The following is a 12953-nucleotide window of genomic DNA, read 5'->3' on the forward strand; positions in this document are numbered from 1 at the left end:
AGATAGTTATATTTTGTCGGCATTTTTTGTTGTTTTTGCCCCCTCGCTAGTAGCTTTTACTCACAACTCAAAAAATAGGGCCCCAATGGGTCCATGTGTTTTGCTGCTAGAGCAAAGTCTTAGGGAACATGTTGATGAAAGACAACACTGCACGAAAAAACGGATTTACAACCTAGCAAAATCGTAGCAAATATGAAGTAAATACCATATTTGAACGACACTGCTCAAATTTGCTCAGAAACAAATATCATGATTGCATTATATTTGCACACAAGGCAAATATGGTAAATACCGCATTTACTCAATGTTTTCATACCGGTAGCAAATGTAAAGATAAATTGTACATTTGCGACAGCTTTTCTGTTGTAGTAAAGGTGAGGTAAATAGTTAAATTTGCTAGACGAAAAGTTGGATTTACACGTGTAGCAAATATGTTGCAAAATATTACATTTGCTTAGCTTTGATCATATTTGAACGCAAGTCAAACTTTGTGTTTGCTGTAAAATTGCAAGTAAAGCAAAGATCTAGTAAATATCGTCTTTGCTCCGCATTTACATTGATAGCAAATACTTACAAAAGTGAAGTTTACTTCGCTTTGATGATATTTGGACATGAAATAAACTTGATGTTTGCACACATTTACTATAGCGTGACAAATACGAACAAAAATCAATTTTACTTTCGCAGTAAATAGCAGGCAAATATATAAATTTGCCTCATGAAAGGAAGGATTTGCACTGATGGAAATACCATATTTGCTTTCGTTTGGTTATGTTTGCTATATAGTCAAATGCCATATTTGGCCAGTATTTGCAAGAAAATAAGGGAGGGCAAAATAGTAAATTTGCCTAGTCTTTACATGCTATTTACAAATAGAAGTGCCAGTGAACATTCACTGATCATGAAAGCCTTTGTTTGAACAAGCATTTAAAACGTTGTGCCAAACAAGCAAACTTCCCCTCTCACTAGTTACTTGTATAATGAAAAATGAAAATGGAAAACAGAGAATGATTAAAATAAACAAAACAAAATGCATGCACACATTTCAAGCTCTATGTAATTATATTTATTTCAACAATGTCACATGGCACCATGGAATCAAAAGAAATATTATAAATATCTTGAAATAGAAGTAAAAGAAAAAAAAAACCAGCTAAGCACTTTGAAACAGTCTTAAAAAGGGCATATACAATGCTTTCTATTTCTTTACCGGTCATCACTAACTTAAAATCAATAACTATTCTCACATGGTAAGTAGCTTAAAACTTTTTTAGAACAGTAAGCATGAGATGCCTACCATACTTAATGTTCTTGATTGACTGTTCGTACAGTAACTGTTAAATGAATAAAATATTATACTTGTACATGCCGGTAAGTACATATATCTTTAAATATTGTCAGAAGGCAAACAGCTAAACATTTTAAAACAATAAGTATAAAACTCCCCCAAACATCTACATAAGAAATATTGTAATTATGATCAGTAAACTGTTTTAGTGCATGTATGTGAACATTTGGTTACCATGAATCAGCCATTGTCACAGACAGTTCAATGCACATTTGAAAGATCAATGACAGCATGAAAAGCCTAACTTACAGTAGCTTGTTCACAAAAATGAGGTTTTTGCATAAAAAAAGACAACTAAACATTAAAAAAAAAGAAAGCATTCAATCAAGTACAATGTACATGCAGCTTTCAGGAAAACAGTACTGTAATAATCACCATTCAATAGTTGAAATTTCCATTTTAAACAATTAAAGTTCTCAAAAAGTTTAAAACAAAATAGTATGAGATTTTAGTTTTTTTCCTTTAAGCTTTAGAAATGCAGTGATGCACCCCATTATTAAACAAAAGGAGGGCAGAAGGTACCAGTTATGCTAGGGCAAAGGAATGCCATCAGGTGCAAAGGAGCTCAAGATTACATATTGATGCCTTTTTGCAGTCCTTCTACAATGTATGTGCTGCCTTTCAGTAAATGGTGTGCATACATGTAACCTGCATTAAAGCAGGACTGCGCCACTAAAGTGTGCTGGTGCTAAAGAATTTCTTTTCTAAGCCTGGGCTCTCACAGCCATCTCTGTTTCCACTCTCCTCTTCTATCTCTGGCATGGAATACTCAGACAACATAAAGTCCACAGTCATGAATTTCTGGTAGTGATCTTTTTCCTTTACTGTTAGGATGTGGACTGCTCTACTGAAAGCTTTTACCCTCTGCCTTTTTTTCTGTAAAAGAAAAATATATTTAAGAAAATTATTTATCAATGGTAACTCTTGAGTCACAAATTGACAATAAAATGTGGGTTTAAAAGAATACCAATCTAAAGACCACTCTTTCTTAAAGTCTTTAAACAGAAAGGCCTAAGAATCTATTTAGAGACAGTAAACTGTGAGAGAGCTATGCAAAATGCATGAATCATTGTACATGTACCGGTATGTATTTTGAATGTGAATGCACACAAAATATCATGCACATTACAGTTGTAGCAGCTAGAATTAGAACAACTACAATGTGTTTTTTTTTAAATAATGTAACCAAAATATACAGCATTGCATTCAAAAATTTAATCTTCTTGTTTTTCTTCTTGCGCTTTCATGTAGGAACCTTCTGCTTGCATCCATAGCTAAATAGACTCTGAATATTTAAATTACATTTTGTATTCACATACACTAATTGCATTTAACTGTACAAAATTCTAGAACACTGTTGAATCATAAAAAAATTACCATATTTAGATGGCTTTGGACGCTCTGCTCCTTCGAGAGATGTTGACTGCATTTCTTGAGTTAATGACACTTTGCCTTTACTTTGTCTGAAAATGGACACCCATAGCAGCTACTACCCCTTTTTTGAAAATAATAATAATCCAAAAAAATCAGTTTGTTCAAACATGGCAAAGAGAAATATTCTTAGATTTAATCAACACTAAACTATTCAAAAGATGTATTCATGAGTGTTTGAAATAAACTATTCCAAACAAAAATAAGAAGGAGAAAGACTTGGGGTAAAGTTACAGTAAAACTACATGTATAATCTGCACCTTTTTGCACAATATTTATGACAAAAATTAAATAGCAGGTGTGGGTTATCTACTGAGACATCTGTGGTTAGAGTTCTCAAGAGCTTACTTAATGTTCATAAAACTTCTAGGATGTCACTGAATAAACACCACAAACTGTTGTTTCAGATTTCCAATTTATCAATGAGATCAGTGACCATGCATACTCAACAAAGGCAATTAAAATTATACTGGTGAGATTAAAATTTTTAAACCAATGAAAAATTCAGACTAGGTTCTGCAACTGTACTTCTAACAAAACAGTTGATAGAGCTAGTAGTACATTAATTTTGTGAGATAGAAGAAAAAAGAGGGTTTACTTTTTATGGTGCCAACTGGTACTTTGTACACCAGCTTAAATTTGCCATTGTTGTCAAGTTCATTGAATCTAGGTTGATTTGGGTGCCTGCCCAAGCAAAAAAGCCATATTCTTTGTATCGGAAAAGGAAATGTTGGTTAAATGGCCTTTCAGCTTGAGGATATTATTTAACTTACAAGTGACTAAAGAAACCCTTTTTCTCTTCTCTGAAAAACCTCAGTAGTCAATTTGTGGTTCCAGAAAATACATTGTATCCATACCATTTCCACTAAGGGATCTTTCATATGACTCCCCTCCTGTCTAAAAATTTTAATTTAGCTTCAAACATTGCTTTAAATGTTTGGATCTTTGAGATCCTCTCCTTCCCTTAAATTTCCAACCTCTCTATGGGGAAGTATGAATATTTTCTGGAGCTTACACACTTGGTAAAACATTTGATTATAACTTAACAAAATTCTAAGATCTGATTAGTTTTTTATGGCGAGCCCTGTTTATTCGCCAAATTGGGGCGTGTGCAGCTTAAATGCCCAACAGCACATTTGCATGTTGCTGTCATTTGACTACTATTATTTAAATGTTGAATCCCCGGTGGGTTTGAATTTAAAACAAATTGCTCTAATTAAAATGATAAAATAGCTGATAGTTTTAAGAGATCAAGGATAAATGTAATACCAAGTAAATGCATTGTGTCTAAAATACGGGCAACAAATGCAAGGAATGGTTGGTGTAGTAAAAATATTTTGATATAATTCTATTTCATCTTCAGACTAAGGTGACAAACAGGTAGCTTTGATTTTACTGAAGGATGGTACATTTGCACATGAAAATAAAAAACAAGATGGAACTGTAAAAAAAGTAGGCATAATTCCCTGCTTGCTTTTAGACCGTTGTTCAAAGATGGTGCTATGAACGCTTGATATGGTAGGCTTTTTTGCAAAGTAATAGATTCCAATTGTCATCGCTGTCTATTATCTTTGTGTTTGCATGCCTGGTTTGGGGGAGAAATTATCTGTTCCGTTCATTAGCAGGTGGGTTGTTTTTATTGATAAAAATGTCCAGTAGATTGTATTAAGTATCTTTGTTTTGTATTTTCATGTGCATATATTAAATGCAATGTACCAACCTTCAGGATTCTTAGGTTGCATTTAATGCCTGTATTATAGACACAATGCATTTACTCGGTATAACATTTATCCTATATTATTTTGTATAAGTACATTATAGGACTTTGTGTCATCCAATTATATCTGTAAACACTCAAGAGAATAGCAAATCAGTCCCCTGCTCCATAGTTATCTGCGTTTTTCCATCACATGTGAATGATTTTAGACCAAATATCACAAACTGAACTATTAAAACTCAGCCCTATTACCAGGATGAATTTATATAAGACAAACAACCAAGTAGCAAAGATAAAAGCTCTATAAATTTTCAGAGGAATGTTAGTATGTTTGGTAGGCAGTTTGATCCTCGCAGTCTTACTTACCGTTGTATGGCATACTCGATAACATCAAATACCGGTGTGGATGACGCTGTGGGCGATGAACGTTCCTGGTTTAAACTGTCAGTGAAAGATGGGCTGTTGTTCGAGGACGTTTTGCTCACTGTCTACATGGCCGTTGGACCGTTCGGGCTCGAAGATGATGGCTGCGTTTGAGATCGCGAAGCTCGAGGTGTACTTGTGAATTACTGTTTGCATCCCTCATGTTCAGAGTCCCGTTTGCCTGTTTGGTTTGGTGATTTTGTTGCCATAATAGAATGAACTAACAAAAAAAAGCGACAAACTGAAATAAAATGGCGCTCCTAGGTTTGAATCGGTTTGAATGGGTATATAATCACCACGTGACAGCCATTGACATTTTCATTGGCTAAAACAGCATAATGACGTCAAACTACGGGAGGACCTGGTGACGAATCGGTACATCTCGTGTTCAATAAGTGAAGTAGCAAATTAGCGTAAAGCCTTACCACTGACACGATTTTTGCCGGGAAAAAGCGGGAATTTTTAACACGAATAATTATGTCGGCCTCCAGCTAAAAAATCGAGAATGAACGTGAATCTTTTTGGAGAAAGAATACACCAGAGGAAAAAGTGAGGATGTAGAACGAAAAAAGAAAACGAAAGAGAAAGGCTAGGTCTTAGAAAAAGAAGAAAACGGGAAAAAGATTGTGCTTGCACTTGAGGATGATCAAGCGACGACCATGGAAGATTTGACAGCACGATTGCTCTATGTTGTGAGAAAGTGCTAAGCAAAATGGCTGACTTTACATCGTCGTGAACAGGCAAGTCTTAAAGAAATCATCTTAATCTTTCGTATAACACCTTTTTGTACAATCTCTTCAAAGTATTGATATCATGGCACACCAGTTGCGAAGGCTGATGACAATTGGATCATTATTGACTTACCACTGGCTATTTTGAACAAAATCGACCTACAATCTTAAAGCTTAGGGCCGGTTTACATGAAAGGCAGGTGCCCCGGCTAACCCAGCTACCCTGGCGAGCCAACTTTTCATACGTTTCTCACAGGCGGATCCCCCCCCCCCCCCCTTTGCGCAGCATTTTTTTATTTCTTTTGAAACTGCATAAAAATAATAGAATAAAATTGTTTTATTCGTAGTTGTTTCACTTCCACCACTTCGCTACATTGTTCAATATACGAGACGAGGCCTGAAGAAAAACGACAAATATGAACTATTGTTGTAACTTCTGTCCCTTTTAATCATGCATAAAAAATATTAAGGTATACAACCCCCCCCCCCTTTCAGGAATTCCTGGATCCGCCCCTATTTCTTTTGAAAACACATTGAAGTGTTTACATACTAGGCGGGAAGCCCGCCTTGCCTGCGCACTCGGTCTACTTGCCGGGGCACCCTTCTAGGTAGGATAGCCTTTGTCATGTAAATTGCCTGGGCTATCCTGGCTTGCCGGGATAAGTTTTTGCACGTGTTCTAAATTTAAATATGAAGTTAATGGCATAAAATGTATAAATTCTGGACCAAAACAGTGCTATTTAACCAAAATTAGTTCAAATTAGTTTTATCTGTTGACTGGAAAATATAAATTTATTTGAGCAACAGCTTATTTAATAATCTGAAATTTTCTTAGGAATGATTATCCTTATTCACGAAACAACAAATTTAATTTCATTTTGGTGGCCAAAGACTTGAATTTTGATTGAGTTCCCCCAAAAATACACGCAGTAAGTGTTTAAGAGCTTGCGCATCAAAGTATAATAAGTTTGAAGACGGCTAGCCTTAATTATTCAGTAAAAAGTCATATTTTTCTTCAATCATTTGGATCTACATGTACCCGGTACATGGTTTTCCCAGGCAGTAACACGCTTCAATGACACTGTTCTTAACTCGGGTAGAAGGGCTGTGAATTCTGCATGTTAAGGCGGGCTATGTTCATCCCTTCTAGCGGGGTAACTCGGGTAGCTGGGGCACCCTCCATGTAGGAGGACACAATATTGACAATATTGACAGATCACAATATTTTGCGGAAACCAAGTTTAATAATTGTTTTCTGATTTGATCAGTAAATTAGTTTTGCTCATGGGAACCGCTTGCTTTTTGACAGACTAAAACCTAACTGCACCTTCGATAATACAAGCTGTTTTTATGAAATGTAAAATTCTGTTTGTTTATATAGACTGTTCACAGCCCTCTATTTTTGTGTTTTTGATTATAAGTATAAATTCACTGCTCACTACATGTAGTTCATTGTTCATTGTCTGGGGCTTTAATGTGCCCAAAAGAGTGAACTTTCATCACTCATATGCTCTCTTTGCATTGGTTTGCTTAACTAATAACTTTGAAAAAAAATCATTTTAAGAGGGTAGCAAAGAGTTTATGTGTGACACATGATAAGGGGAAAAATAGACCATGATGCTTGAAAATAGCGAGAAAAAATACTGTGACACAATTGAAAATGGAGAGAAAACCCTCCCCACAGAAGGCTGTTTGGGTTACAGTGTAAATTCCCCCCCCCCCCACCCCCTCCCACTCTTCTGGAAATTCCAGATAATTTCCATATGTTCCTTCAAATAATAATTTGGCTTTTGAGCCCCCCTTCCTCCCTGAGAATTTTCAATGACTATGGATATTTTCTGGAACTGTACAATCCAAGATCTCAGGCTAGGGAAGCCCCATATGGTGGGAGCATTTGAGGACTTTGGTAGGCAGACAGCTTCCTCTTAGACTGGGGAATTTGTTAATAATTTCTCTGAAATTAATCCCAATACTTGTGGACAAGATTGTAGCCCGTGAACAGGCTCCTTGGTTGTGTGAAAATAAAACTGGTTAGCAAAAATAACTCACCATATTTCTCTTAATGTCATAGTCTTTCAGTGAGGCAAAAAAATCTCAGAAAAAAAGAAAAACAGTCACAGGCAATGATAAGAATATAATTTCCTTGTATAATTTTAATTTTTGTCTTGCTAAGATGACAATTTGTCTAGCAGTGATCAATACTGTGCAAATATGTTGTAAGTTAAAGAATTTTTTCAGACTGTGGTTTATTAGACACAATCCATTACCAGATATAGAAAACATGCCAAATAAGGTTATCATTACCATGTACAGTCTTTTGCATTTTGGCCATGTTTTCAAAATTGACATAATTATTTTTAGTTGTTTTGTGTATTTTGTCAAGTCCTGCAGGCTTGCCATAAAATAAACAAAAGACCTGAAAAACTTGATATGTTAATTGTTTAATTTCTTTTTTATTCAGCCTTGGCAAAAGATGAATCACAACAGGCACAAAGTATCCAGCTCAGCCATAATAAAGATGCTGGGGTTTCTGCTGACAAATCACTGACGGAAATAAACTGAAGACACCTCAGTCATGTCAAAGATCCCAGGAGTTCTAATGACCAACCACAGTGAACCACTGCTACTGGGAGTGTGGGGTCTTTGGCCAATGCTACAATATCTTTTATAGCCAGGCATGTTAGTTGCTGCTAAACAATTCAACAAATATCTATCGTCAAATTTTTGAAAGTCACTAAAGGAGCATCACTCTTAAAACAGTTAGACAACCCCTGTTTCTCCCCTGGTTACATCAGTAAACAATGACTCCTTTTTTCACAGGTTAATGATAGAACCGAATCCCAGCAGATAAAATTTCATTCTCTTAGTGGATGCTTTAATAAATTAAGACAATTTCAATAGAATTCCATTAAAGGAAAGACCAGTCATCTTTGTTACATACAGTTGAACCCCAGTAACTCAAACTCTGAAGGGAAACGAAAAACAGTTCGAGTTAGCGGGGTTTTCGAATTAACCGAGTAAAAATGACTGAAAAGTGGGTCCAAGGGAAATAGAAGCTAGTTTGAGTTAGCGGGCTTGTTTGAGTTATCTGAGTTCGAGTTACCGGGGTTCTACTGTAGTTTCCACTATTGGGTTTTCAAAATGTGGTCATTTTTAGGAAGCCCACTGTCAAGATGTGGTCATCTTTAGTCAGTCAGTGAAAACTACAGTAGAACCCCGGTAACTCGAACTTGGATAACTCGAACAACCCCGCTAACTCGAACTAGCTTCTATTTCCCTTGGACCCACTTTTCAGTCATTTTTACTTGGCTAATTCGAAAACCCCGCTAACTGGAACTGTTTTTCGCTTCCCTTCAGAGTTCGAGTTACCGGGGTTCAACTGTATATAACAATGTAAATACCAATCATGATTGACAATAAATAAGCAAGCAATTATTTTATTATTTTCTTGAAACCCTTTTTATTATAGACATAACCTTCACATAGAAAAAAAAAAACAGTTGAGGATTTACTGATGAAACCATGTTTTTTAGCCCAAAGGTGACAACGAAGAATAAGAATAAACAATAATTTATTATTTTTTCTTGAAATGATCAAATCCTTCAGTTGAAATAATGAAAACGAATTATTGAACAATTTGAATGTTATTGTTGGTATTCAGCTTTCCACTTTCTTCATGAGTATCATAAATGACTGTAATGGAAACTTTATGAAATCCCTTACTCCACTTTCAAGCAGTGGTTACTTTATAGAGGTGAAATATAAATGAGCTGACTGCTGGGCCTTTGTCCAGCAGTTTTTTGTTGTCCTGTTTGAATTTAGGCAGAGGCACCTGGCATTATCAGGAACAGATCTTTTTGCGTTCGACGAAGGTGAACGCATTCCTAATTTCAAGTGGTGTCCTGTACACATACTGGGTGTCCTGCGTATACCAGGGGGAATTTTGGAGCTAGCATAAATGCCTCGCTTTCAAGTTATCGACGCCCATTTAATGGGCATACACACTTGGACTTACCGCATATGACATCACACTTATCAACGCTTATAACTTGCCCACAAGTCAGTCCGATAAGACCCAAAGAAACAAGGGAGAGTAGGGCGGTGGGGATGGCTGGGTGGTGGGGAGAGACACCCAACGATCAATTTTCTGTCTAAATAGTGAAAATGGCAGTAAACAGACAACCATCGAAGCTGCTGTCGATGGCCACCCATGAGCCGAAAAAAGGATTCATAACTATAACTGCCTGCTTACAGAAATGATTTTCAAAAACTAAGATTTCAAAAACCCGTATGGTTATACCATTGCAGCCATAACTAGAGATGCATGACCACCTATTATAGGGTTCGCTTGGAGAGCTTCCACTGTAGTATACTATATATAGGTTTCCTCCGCAAGTGGGATATGTGCCAGAACATAAGGGAGTTAGGTCGTCATGTTTTCATGGTAGGGAGATGATGATTTCAAGCCTATAGGCGGATCCTTGTTGATGGTCGAAGTCCGATCTATACGTGAAAAATCATTGAAAATTTTATAGTAAGCTTGGGGAATAGCCTGCGAATACAGCCGCCACTCATCGTTCCCGCTACTTTGCTTTTCGCATGTGAAAACACGAAACATTGAAACAAACTGTTCTTCCAAAGAGAGCAAATTAAACATTTGCCTCGGTAGCAAAAATTTGGTTAATTCACATATTTGCTCCCTGGCAAATGTGAGCGTAATTGAGGCAAAATTATTTCTTTGACACATGCGCACATCTATAACAAATGTACACGTTTGCTTGTATGGCAAATCCGAGAAAATTGACCGTAAAGTTACTTATTTGTATCTCGCGCAAATGTGATGTAAACTTAGTACAAACAATTTATTTTGCACAGTGTTTACTTGAATTTGCATTAAGTAGTAAACGTGTAATTTATACACAGAAGGCAAATGTTTAACAAATGAATATGAAAGTTAAAAATTTGCCTTGCGAGCAAAAGTGAGGTAAATAAGGAGCAAATGTCATCTTTGCGTCACATTTGCACAACAATTCGTCAGATACAAACATTTGTGTTTACATGGACTTTACAACTTGAGCAAATTTAGTGCAAAGATAGATGCCCAAATTTGCATCATATTTGTTCAACTTTCAAACTTGAGTAAATCCATTTTTTCGTCCAGTGCAAGTGAGTCGAGATTGAAATCCAACGTCTTTTATTGTCTGTCACTTGTGTGCAGGTTAATAATTGCACTATATTGTAGTCACTTTGTGTTAATTCAATCCTGATAATTTTACTGATCAATGTTATGTTGAAATCAAAGACAGCAAACATAATTTAATTACTAGTAAGTTAACGTAATGTCTGACATGATTGTCTCTTTGATAAAAAACAGTAACTCTTAACATTATAAAAAAATCTCAATGAACTCAATGTGATTCTTTTAGTGGCGTTATCTCACTGGTTACCGTTAGTTGTATTTGGAATCATTGTCACAATGGTAGCGTTTTAACAACAACGAAAAAGACAGAATCTATTGACCTTATAAGAACTCAATGTGATATATTTATTAGTGACAAGACAGTGGTTCTTTAACCACTTTCACCCAAATTAAACACTGGAACAACTAACTCTTAACAAACTTGTTGTGTCACCCTGAGTTAAATATGCAAAATTCAGAAATTATAAATAATCGCACGCGCACCGGCGTACAACAACAGAAAGACGGCGTTGAACGTAACGCAAAGTTCATTTTGAAAGCGAAAGTTTACAAATAATTATTATCATTCGTCAGTCATCCCTTCACGCATGAACACTCGTCGAATTTCAGTGTCTTCACAACAAGATCGGAAGATCGATAAGGACCAATTTTTGATTCTGCGAAAGTTCGTTTTCTTAAAGTTTTAGAAATTTGTGAAGTTGGAGGATTCACTGAGGACTGCGTAGCCGAAGATGCAGTGGCTCGCTGGACATCAAATTCTATTTTTCACGGCGTTTAATTAATCTTCACAAAATAAACATGTGGCGCCAGCGCGTCTGGCAGTCAAAAATTCATTTTTCAAAAAACTTTCCCTTTCCAGCTATTTTAGCGGGGCTTATACTATAGTACCTACCTGTCAGTCGTAGAAAAGCTGAAATTTAAGGATGAACTGTTTATTAAATGAAGACCGTATTATTTTTTAATAACTAGTAAACAAACTGGTCGCCACGCATTTAAACACGAACTGACGAATGTTGCATCTGATGCAGTGAATCTGGTGAATGAGAACTTCCTTTAATATTTCTTTGTTTTCGACGGTGTGCACCACTGAATAAGTTTCTTTCCCATTGTGATGTTACTAGTATTAATTCGTTTCTAGCTGTCTTTTATATAGCTCGAATACAGCTACAATTAGCGGTGCAGCCTACCAGCATGGTATATTCCTTTCCAGCTGTCTTTGCGTGACAAGTTACACGTTCATACATTTTATTTTAAAATATGAAGTTCAGAGTTAATACAGTACTAGTATGCTGTAGACAGTGTAGACAAGGTGAGGGTAAGTTTATTTTCAAAGCGAAAGTTTACAAACTGTGCACTAACCGGTCCTTTGGAGAAAATATTTATGACCTTCGGCGAGGTTCCAAGTCTTCGCTCTTTTCGTAAATGATGAAAACTGCAGAATAATTTTCTCATAAAACTGGAGTGGTCGCGCCACAGTTTGTTTTCTTTCCCAATGCGATATACTTTTAAATCGGTTTTCTGTTTTCCAACGTGTCCAACGTGGTTTGCGTTCGAATACTTTGGCCCGTAACTTCGAATGCGATCAGCGCTACGGTTCATTGGTTTCGATTTTGTTTGTTCATGGATTTGATTGACATCGGTAGTTCAGATTTCTCCTCTGTTACGGCACTTACACCTTACGGCACTTACACCTTACACCTTACGGCACAAACTTCAGCTCTCAATGTGTTTTGCTTGCAGCCATTGCGGCTGCAGCAAAACACAAAAACCATGGAGCCGAGAAAAATTTTCATAATGCCCGGTCATTACAAGAAAATAATGCCCGTTCAGCAGCCAATCAGAGCGCGCGTACTATTGTAGACATATAATAAATAATGATATATTAATTTATATTGCACAATTATCCATGTAAAATTTTTAATTGCGCTTTCCAACGTGAAAGAAGAGCTAAAATTTAATTTCAAAATCAACTACAATCTTGGACGAAACCTGTTGAGACAAACGCATTTCACAGATTTTCCGCGAACGTCTCAAATTGCAATGTTATCACCCACAACAAAAATGAGTGGAAATTAGCGAAGTGAGTCAACCATTTTTATTTGC

The 12953-nt window shown here is 36.3% G+C and overlaps 1 long non-coding RNA gene across 1 annotated transcript; it reads right to left on the reverse strand.

Annotated features, from left to right (window-relative positions):
* Window positions 1-2055: 2055 nt before the first annotated feature.
* Window positions 2056-5195, reverse strand: LOC144646301 (uncharacterized). The gene is made up of 3 exons (XR_013569389.1): window positions 4863-5195; window positions 2726-2834; window positions 2056-2224 (listed from the first exon to the last, which is right to left on the reverse strand). It is a non-coding gene; the product is annotated as an uncharacterized LOC144646301 (long non-coding RNA).
* Window positions 5196-12953: the final 7758 nt, after the last annotated feature.

Source organism: Oculina patagonica, chromosome 3 (genome assembly GCF_052425735.1).
Source record: "Oculina patagonica isolate OP01 chromosome 3, crgOcupat, whole genome shotgun sequence".
Lineage (NCBI taxonomy): Eukaryota > Metazoa > Cnidaria > Anthozoa > Scleractinia > Oculinidae > Oculina > Oculina patagonica.